Here is a 9,647-nt window from a genome sequence, read left to right as displayed (position 1 = left end):
ATATCTTTCCATCGATTGTAGGGAAAACTCCAAAGTGTATACATTTTATGTGTATGGATGTTTTGTCTGCATGTATGTTTGTGCACTACTGGTGTACCTGGTGCCCACCAAGGGTGTCAGATCTGGAACTGGAATTATGGCTGGTTGTGAGTTACCATGCGGGTGCTGGGAATTGAATTCAGGTCCTCTCTGTAAGAATAACAAGGGGTCTTAACAACTGAGAAATCTCTCCAGCATCTCAAGATCCCCTTTTTAAAGGTTTCTCTTGGCTCACAGTTCCAGGAGAATTGGTCCATCACTGCAGAAAAAGCAGGAAAGAGCTGGTCACATTGCATCCACAATCAGGAAGCAGAAATCAGACTCTAAACTCAAATTCTTAACAGAATTTTCCATGGTTAAAAGGCTTCCTGCTCTTCCAGAGGGCCTGAGTTCAGTTCTCAGCACTCACATCAGGGGACTGTGACTCCAGCTCCAGAGGCTTGTATACCTTCTTCTGACCTCTACAGGCACACACCCACATGTAGCATGCAGACACACAAATGTAGCTGGAGTTTTTCTGGTCCTGCCTGGATCACAGTCAGGACAATCAGTGTTTTATTTATTAACCAATCAGAGCAACACATTTGACATACAGAACATCCCACAGCACTTGCCCTTTTTTTCAAAAAGGAAGGTTTTAACTTTCATATAGTAAAATTACAGATTACAAAACAATTATCAAGCAAGAATTACAGTTATAATATCTAGTCTATTTATAATAACTAGTCTATTTGTCAAAATTAAAGAAGATATCCCATCTATCTTATATTTGTGAGTCTAAGGTTTCATATCTAACTTATCTTTTATCATAACTAAGGAAAATTATAACTCTAGTCTTCAACTACATCAGACACCCCAGAAGGATATACTATTACCTGAGAAACGGGAGAAGGATGCAAGCAGCTTTCAGGAGTCTTGCAAGAGTAGATAGAGACAGCTGGCAGCCTGGGCAGTCATCCAAAGTTCTTTTGTAAAGCTGGGGCATCTGTCTTCAGCCCACAGGCCTAGACTCTCTCAGTCACTTTTCTCAGTGTCCTGTAGAATATCTGGCAGTTTCCTCTATGACTGCAGGAAAGGTCTGAACTGGATTTGCTGTGGGGGCCGCCTGAGGTCCCTCTGGGAGTTTCCCAAAGACCAAGGCAAAGTATTACCTTGCCTGTCCCTTGTTGACCTACATTCGTTGGTCCAGTGTTTTCCTTTACCACACCTTCTACATACTCCAGAAGGAAGGGGCATTCTGTTGCCATTGTTCCTTGAAGAAACATTGTTTCTAGGAATGCCCTGCTTATAGTCCCTTTTCAAATATCCTTGCTTTCCACATCCAAAACATATGACATTCCTCAAACCTCCTGAAATTGCTTCTCCTACCCACATATCATCATGGTCATGAGCCTCAACATTAAACGTGTATCTAATCCAATCTTCCAAGGGTGCAGATCTTGCCTTTAATGGCCTGATTATTCTCTTGCACGCTGCATTCGAGTTCTCAAAGGCCAAATATTCGATTATTAAGATAGAAGAACTAGGTAACAAGAAGCCTGCCATGGCCATACAGTTTGTAAGCAATATAAGTCTCTGTGTGTTTACTTGGTTGGGTCTGAGCAACTTCAGGACTGGCGGGTGAGAGAGATTTGTCCTGACTGTGGGCCAGGCAGGACTGGAGAAAACTCTAGCTAATAATGGCGCCCAACAGGTTGGGAGGAGTTTCCACCTAAAACCTAAGAAAAAAGATTATAAAACGGAGCTAAAAACAGCTTCCTAGTTGTCTCTCTCAAGTTAGTGGCAGCCTGCAGATTTGAGTTGCTATGGTGGGTTCCTGGTGTTTGCACTTGACCTGCAGTATGGCGGGAATGAGGCATCTACAAGCCACACATTATGCTGCTGCATGGTGGATTTAGCCTTTGCTAGTTAAAAAAAAAAAAAGGTTTCTGGGCTACACACTGCTTTGATAAAAGCATAGACCCACTGTTTCCAAGAGTTGATGGCTCCCAGAGCTGGTGGTAAATGTACCACTGCCATGTTGGGAAGCTGAGGTGGGCGGAGCCAGCAGCCATAGTGCCCTTTCAGTCTTAGAATGCTGCAGTTAAAGCAATAGGTTCACAATAAGACAGATTCAGATGGAATAGTTTACAATGTGTGTAAAATATACATAGGCTTGAAAGAGACAAAAAAAGGAATATATACAGTTATATAAAGAAATACATAGTTTTAAAAAGTAAAGTCTTTAAAGAGACAGTAATGGTAGTATAAAAAAATAAGCCACATAAAGATGGATATTACACAGAAAATCTGGATTGTGTTGTCTTTGGGATTTTTAACTGCAGAAAAACATTTGATCATAAAAGCTGTTGAATTAAACCAATATGTATATTTTAAAGATACCTTGACTTCAAAATTTGGATGTAAGCATATATTGCTTTGGAAAGGAGGCTCTGCCTTTGTTTCCACAGAAAGCAAAAGGCTATGGATTTGTTCCAGATTAAGATACATCAGGTTTGACCAGCCAAGACCCCCTGAAAGGTCTCCGATGACACCAAGGCCCAGATGATCCAACATCCAGATCCGTTTCAAGGCAACTGGCTCAGATGATGCATCCTCATGGACTACTCCATAATCCTAAAATTTTCTTTGTGTCCCCATAAGATACAGTGCCCCCCTCCAGCAGGAAGTAGTAAGAGAAGTTATACCTAAATTCCCAAATATACCAAGCAGGCTTTGGAGATGGAATTGGCTCACTCCTTCTCTAAACCCAAGCATATTCCTAAAATAAAAGGTTAAGAGATTCTTTTGTCCCATATCAGAAGAGCCCTCTGGAGTGGGACAGAGTAAAACCAACATTTTTATTTAAAACAGGTTGATTATAAATGAGATCTCTTTCTAAAGAAGAAAAGGGGATATGATATAGATATATAGGATATAGAGATGATAGGATGAAAGGGTAGATTAATGAACCTACTTTTAAGAGCAACAACTTGTTTAAAAATGTTTTACATTGCTATGAATTTTAGTTTATTGATACAAATTTAGAGTTGATTTTGTTATACTGTATATATATTTTTACTCTCATTTGAGGTATTATGTTTATGTATCTCATTTAGATTGTGATGGATAATTAAGAAATACAGATTAACAATTAGTCTTCGATGATAGTCAAACTTATAGTCATGTTAAGTTTTCTAGGTATACATAGATATAATTCAATTAGGTAGGTAATCTTCAAACACTTCAAAGGCCTACAGAATATGGCATTTAAAATATTTTAAAAATTTAGACTTTCTGGACAGTGAGACATGTCTGCTCCTGGCAGCACCGATTTACTTCAGAGAGGAGGATGAGCATCGAAGACACTCCATATGGAGTTTATCTTCTTCTTGGCAAAAATAGCCATTTGGGCAAGAAACTGTTCTTGCCTGGACTGCTTGATCAACTGGACATGCAGGACCCATGGAAAGGTGACTACTGAACTTTGCTTGGTGAAATGGTCCTTCAGGTTCCTGCTTCACAGAGGAGACGCTGCCAGCCACCACCATGAGTACCAACATGTAAGATACTGGTAAGCCATGAGCCATGTGGCAAGGTATAGATTTATAGAAATGGGTTAATTTAGGATAGAAGAACTAGATAACAAGAAGCCTGCCATGGCCATACAGTTTGTAAACAATATAAGTCTCTGTGTGTTTACTTGGTTGGGTCTGAGCAACTGGGGGACTGTCGGGTGAGAGAGATTTGTCCTGACCGTGGGCCAGGCAGGACTGGAGAAAACTCTAGCTACACACAGACACAGACACATAGGTAAAAATAGAAAATAAAATTGTTCTAAAAACGTTAAGATATGCCCTCATGTAGCCTCACACTCACTATGTAGCCAAGGACAAATCCAAACTTCTCATTCTTCTTTGTCCATCTATTGAATGTGGGGATTGGCGCCACATGCTCCCAACACCAGGCTTTAAAGTGACGACTTCTTTTTTTTCTCCTTTTCTCCCAAGCAATCACTTTGCCCGCATTATCAAAGACACTCAGTTCTGGGAAAATGCTACAATGGGCTTTCAATCAAATTTGTTCTTGAGCCAGTGAGACCGATGAGCTTACTGCCAAATCTGACGTGAGTTCAACCCCTGGGACCTACATGGTGGAAGAAGAGAAATGAATTTTGGGTCCTCTGATCTAAACACACACACACACACACACACACACACACACACACACACACCTCCACATATACAATAAATAAATAAATTTAAGATGCTCAGTTCTAAGCAACAGTAATAACAATAATCAGCCAGCATTTACATACAGCATGCCAAGTGCTTTTCATGTTATCTCATTTTACAACCCTGTGAAGTAGATATAACTATCTCAGTTTAACAGATGAAGAAATTGGTGATAAAGAGGGCTGGGAGATAACTCAGTGGGTAAACTGCTTGCTGCACAACCATGAGGACCTGAGTTTGGATCCCTAGTAGCATGGAGGTATGTGCCTGTTACCCCAAAGCTTGGGAAATGAGACATGCAGATCCCAGGGACTTGATAGCCTGCCAATCTAGCCAATATGGTGCTCCGGGTTCAGTGAGAGACTCTGTCTCTAAAAATAAGGTAGAGAATGATACAGAAAGATAATCTCTGGACTCCATGTGGTCAGAGGCAAGGGCACCTGCATACACACACACAAACACACACACACACACACACACACACAGAGAGAGAGAGAGAGAGAGAGAGAGAGAGAGAGAGAGAGAGAGAGAGAGAGAGAGAGAGAGAGAGAGTTGGGCTAATGATGTAGTTCAGTTGTTAGAATGCTTGCCTAGCATACAGAAAGTTCTGGATTCCATCTCTAACACCATATGAGCCAGCTTTCATTTGTGCGTTTTTAAAAATTATTATTTTATTAATGGTAGTAGTAGTAATGATAGTAGTAGTAGTAGGTGTGTGTGTGTGTGAGAGAGAGAGAGAGAGACAGACAGACAGACAGACAGACAGACAGAGTGCAGGTACACATGTGCTATGGTATTTTGGTCAGTGTTCTATTACTGTGAAAAGATACCATGACCATGGCAACTCTTATAAAATGAAGCATTTCATTGGGAGTTGCTTAGTTTCAGAGGGTTAGTCCATTATCATCATGGCTGGGAGCATGGCAGCAGGCAGACATGGTGCTGGAGAAGTAGCTGAAAGTTCTCTAACAGGATCTGCAGATAGCAGGAAGAAGGAGACTCTGGGTTTGCAATGGGCTTTTTAAAACCTCAAAGTTCACACACCCAGTGACACACTTCCAAGAAGGCCACACCTCCTAATCCTTTCAAATAGTGCCACTTACTAGTGACCAAGTATTCAATCTATGAGCCTCTGAGGGCCATTCTCATCCAACCCACCACACATGGTATATGTGTGAAATTCTGAGGACAACATTTGGGAGTTTGTTCTCTCTTTCCACCATGTAGGTCCTAGGGATCAAATTTGGGTCGCTAGGATTGGTGGCAAGCAATTTTACCTGCTGCGTCATCTCAGACGGTATTTGGGGTTCTTGACCAGTATTTCAGAACTCGGTTTGCCATATCCTATTGTTCCTCCAATAAATTTCTGTGCAGCAGAGACTGCCACGATTATGCTGCATAGGCTTTCCATTTGTAAGACTGATTTATGCTAGATGTAGGTTTAGATACACAAGTATTTTTTTAAACCAGTTCATACATGAATTGTCCAAGTGTTCAAATGATGCTCATTGATTAAGGTGCTAAGTAATCTACCAAACTACTTAGGCTTTCTTATTTAAGAATTAAAACAGCAATTCAATCCCTGTATCACAGGAGTCATCTTTTTGGCCCTGGGTGTAGTAGTCGGTTCTGCTTTACTTGTCCTTAGTGAAACCTTCCTATGGCCAGGGTCACTAACCTAATCCCTTTGGATATACTTATCTGCTTTAAGAGGGCCCACTTCATGCTAGGTGTCAGAAAGTTGGGCATCATCTTGAAAGTGCCCGCTATTTAGGAAAGCTAATTAGCAGCACAGGCCCTATCCTGGATGTGCTCGATTTGTCATGTGATCGTTGTAACCATTTAAATGAACTGTCTAAACCATGGCTTGGATATGGTCAGTACATCTGCAGTCCTTCCTATGGCGTTCTTTTCCTAACTCAAGCAATAGCAACCTATGCTATTAGAAATGTCATTGGTACTTACTACCTGTGGTGTCCTTTACATATTTTTAGCTTTTTTTTTTTTCTATGCCTTTGGATATGTTCCTTTTAGTCCAAACCTGTTGCATTTTGATAATACAGTAATCTGGGCTTTTTTGTTTTGTTTTTTGAGAGGGTTTCTCTGTGTGACCTTGGCTGTCCTAGAACTAGCTCTGTAGCCCAGGCTGGCCTCGTACTCACAGAGCTCCACTTGCCTCTGCCTCCCGAGTGCTGGGATTAAGGGTGTAGGCCACCACCGCCTGGCTTGATAATAATGTTTTTTATTGCTCTAATAAAATGCCCCTAGCTGGCTAACTCTGTAAAGAATGAGATGCATTTAAAGTTTTGGAATCTGAGTGTCCAAACACAACCCTGGCTGTGGCAGGGGCTCCCCTTCAAGCTGTCACTCCATGGCAGGTGGCAAAAGTGGGAGCACGGCTGGGGTGAAGAGATGACAAGGACAAATAAGAAGGCAAATAGCAATCTGGGTCGGGCTTGTTCTAGTAACTCACTCTCTGAAGACCTCAGTGGCCTCTGAAAGGTACCTTAACCCTACCCAGGGTCAGCTTCGTCAGTGACTTAATGACCTGCCCTCAGCTCCAACCTCTATTGCTGTTCTCTTTGTTTTTGTATGAGTGTTTTGTCTACATGTATGTCTAAGAGTGCCTGGTGCCCACAAAGGCCAGAGGAGGGAGCTGGATCCTCCGGAACTGGAGTTATAAACAGTGTAAACCACCGTGTGGGTGCTGGGAACTGAACCCAGGGCCTCTTCAAGGGCAGCAAATGCTCTTCACCGCTGAGCCATCTCTCCAGCCTGAAGGTCCCACCTCTTAGATGGCCCTTCCATTATCACCACACTGGGCCCAGGCTTCAATACATGAACCCACGGAATACATTCAAATATATCTAAACCGTATACCTGAGATGGATGAATCAGAATAATACCCACATGCCTACATAGATGAAAGACGTAGAATACAGGACATTCCTCCATCAGCCTTTGATTCGATTACGTGCCAATAAACACAAGCCTGAAAGGAAGTTTTAAGAGATCTGTCCCAGTGCATAATCTTTGAAATAACTGCTCCCTACTCCAAGATTGTTTCAGTATTTTATCCGAAAAAGTTTGGTGTTACAATTTTTGTTGTTTTTGTTTTGGTTAAAGAAAGGGCTATCAATTGTTTCCTTTGTCTCTTGTAAAAACTTTACATGGGTTGGCTTGCTACATTTTAGACTTCAAACTCCTTATAAAGATGCTTATTGTCCTCATTTTGAAGTCCTTGTTTCCCTTCTATCTATCTTTGCTAATTAATATTAGTTCATGGACTCAGCAGTGGGGACTTCAGAGACAGGCAGGATGCTTGGGAAATCTTTAGGGCCTCTAAGACAATGTCTTAGGCTCCGGTCAATATACGGGCAGACGAGGCATCAGGGGAGCTTCCAGGTAAGTAGTACCTTCCACAGCAGAGCAGCTTGGCCTCTTATTACAGATTAGGCTTCTAAGATTTCAGTTCAGATTTTCCTTTCATTTCAGTCCTGAGTTTTCTAATGTAAACATATTTGAAATCAAGGTTTGGAATGGCAGGACTGACAGTACGCCTCTTTTAATCAAGGTATGAAAACACATTCCTGAGATTGCCAAAACCCCAATGGTTGCAAATTACTGGAAGCAGGGGCATATGTTACAGTTTTTTTTTTCTCCATTATCTTGTACCTAACAGTGCTGAACACAGCAATGGTGCCAAAGCATAAAGTCCGAACATAACATACTCTTCCTTGTTCTATTAGCCGATTATGTGATAACACTATAAAGTGAAAGCATTTCACTTTGTGCGCACATACAATGAGACACAGTATTTTAAGAATGAAGAATAATCCCAGGCATAGTGGTACATACATGGTTTTAATCCCAGCACTTGGGAGGCACAGGCAGGAGGATCTCTTTGAGTTTGAGACCAGCCTGGTCTATCTAGTGAGCTGCTCCAGGACAGCTGAGACAAAGAGAAACTCTTGTCTCAAAACAAACAATAAAAATAGAAAAAATAAACTCGGTGCCATCTTTTACCTTGACACATATAAAAGATTTGTGTGTCAGATACCTACCCTCAGTGTTTAAACTCTGCTCCACATGAAAATGGCATTGTTACTAGTACTACACCAAGCAGGAAGCTATGACATCACACACCTGCTTAAAAACCCACTCACACGGCTTTCCACTATGCCAGGTAAAAGCCAAGAGGCCTCACACTGTCCTGCCTTCTCAATCTTGTCCCATGCTACTGGACTTTGTGTTTTATCTCATGGCATGTGGTGTCTACCCCGAGGCACTTGGATTGTTATCTCTGACAAACAGTTTTCCTTGGCACTAAAGCTTGGTCCCTCGGTCCTCTCAAGTCTCAGCTCTTCGTTAGAAAATAGCAAAGCTCCACAAACATCTCCTAACACCCTGATCATACTTTTTCTTCCAATTCTTTTTAGATGTAATTTTATGTGCATGAAGACGTGCACATGTGCACGTGTATCATGTATGCCTGGTGCCAGGAAAGCCAGATGGCCTTGGATGCCCTGGAACTAGTTAGGATGGCGGTGAACTATCGTAAGGATGAGAACTGAACCCAAGTCCTCTGCAAGTGCTCTCTAAACCACTGAGCAATGTCTCCAGTCCCGTGCTGTTTCTTAATGAATCTTACTACACTGAAACCTTTATGTCTCCCTTGGCTAGAACTAATCTCTTCAGCCTTCCGGCTGCTTCTATTGAATCCCTCTTACCAAGCAGCGAGGCTGGCTTGGAAAAGGCACTTTAGTTTGTTGACTTACATTTTCATCACAATTGCAAAAATTTCCCTGTGGTGCCTATGAGGAAATGCTAGAAGCAGGTAATTGCCCACATTCATGGATTTGTATTAAGCAGTTTTCCTTTAGGTCTACACTCCAGTCCATGAGGATTTAAAAACAAGAGGGGAATTCGATATAAGCTCTTCTATCAGAGACCTAAGTGTTAGCACAGAAGTTGTTTTCCCTTCTCATCTCATCTGAAAGTACTTTCTTCTCACAAAACGTCAGGGACCTCTAGGAGAGACTAACTACATTTCTGTCTTGAAATGCGCCCACATGAAATCTGAGTTGCAGATAAAAACCCAAAATAGAAAGCCTCACCATCACAAGTTGATCTTGCAGAGCTTTTATTTCAGTGACCGAAAGAAAGAATACAGTAATGGAATTTATGACTGACATCAGGCATGCACCTCTACCTGAAACTGTTGTTAGTTTCTGACTGGCCTAAATCATTAGCATCTCTTTAGGCACATCTGTGAAGGTTTTGTATCCTGATATACAGAGTAGGTGAACTTCCTCCTGTGGCAGTCTAGTAGTACGAATTATGCTCATGAGCTAGATTCCTTTATAACTATCTAAAGCCCTCTAGATTTTCAGG

This window comes from Peromyscus maniculatus, chromosome X, assembly GCF_049852395.1.
Source record: "Peromyscus maniculatus bairdii isolate BWxNUB_F1_BW_parent chromosome X, HU_Pman_BW_mat_3.1, whole genome shotgun sequence".
Lineage (NCBI taxonomy): Eukaryota > Metazoa > Chordata > Mammalia > Rodentia > Cricetidae > Peromyscus > Peromyscus maniculatus.
This window is presented reverse-complemented; position numbering follows the sequence as displayed.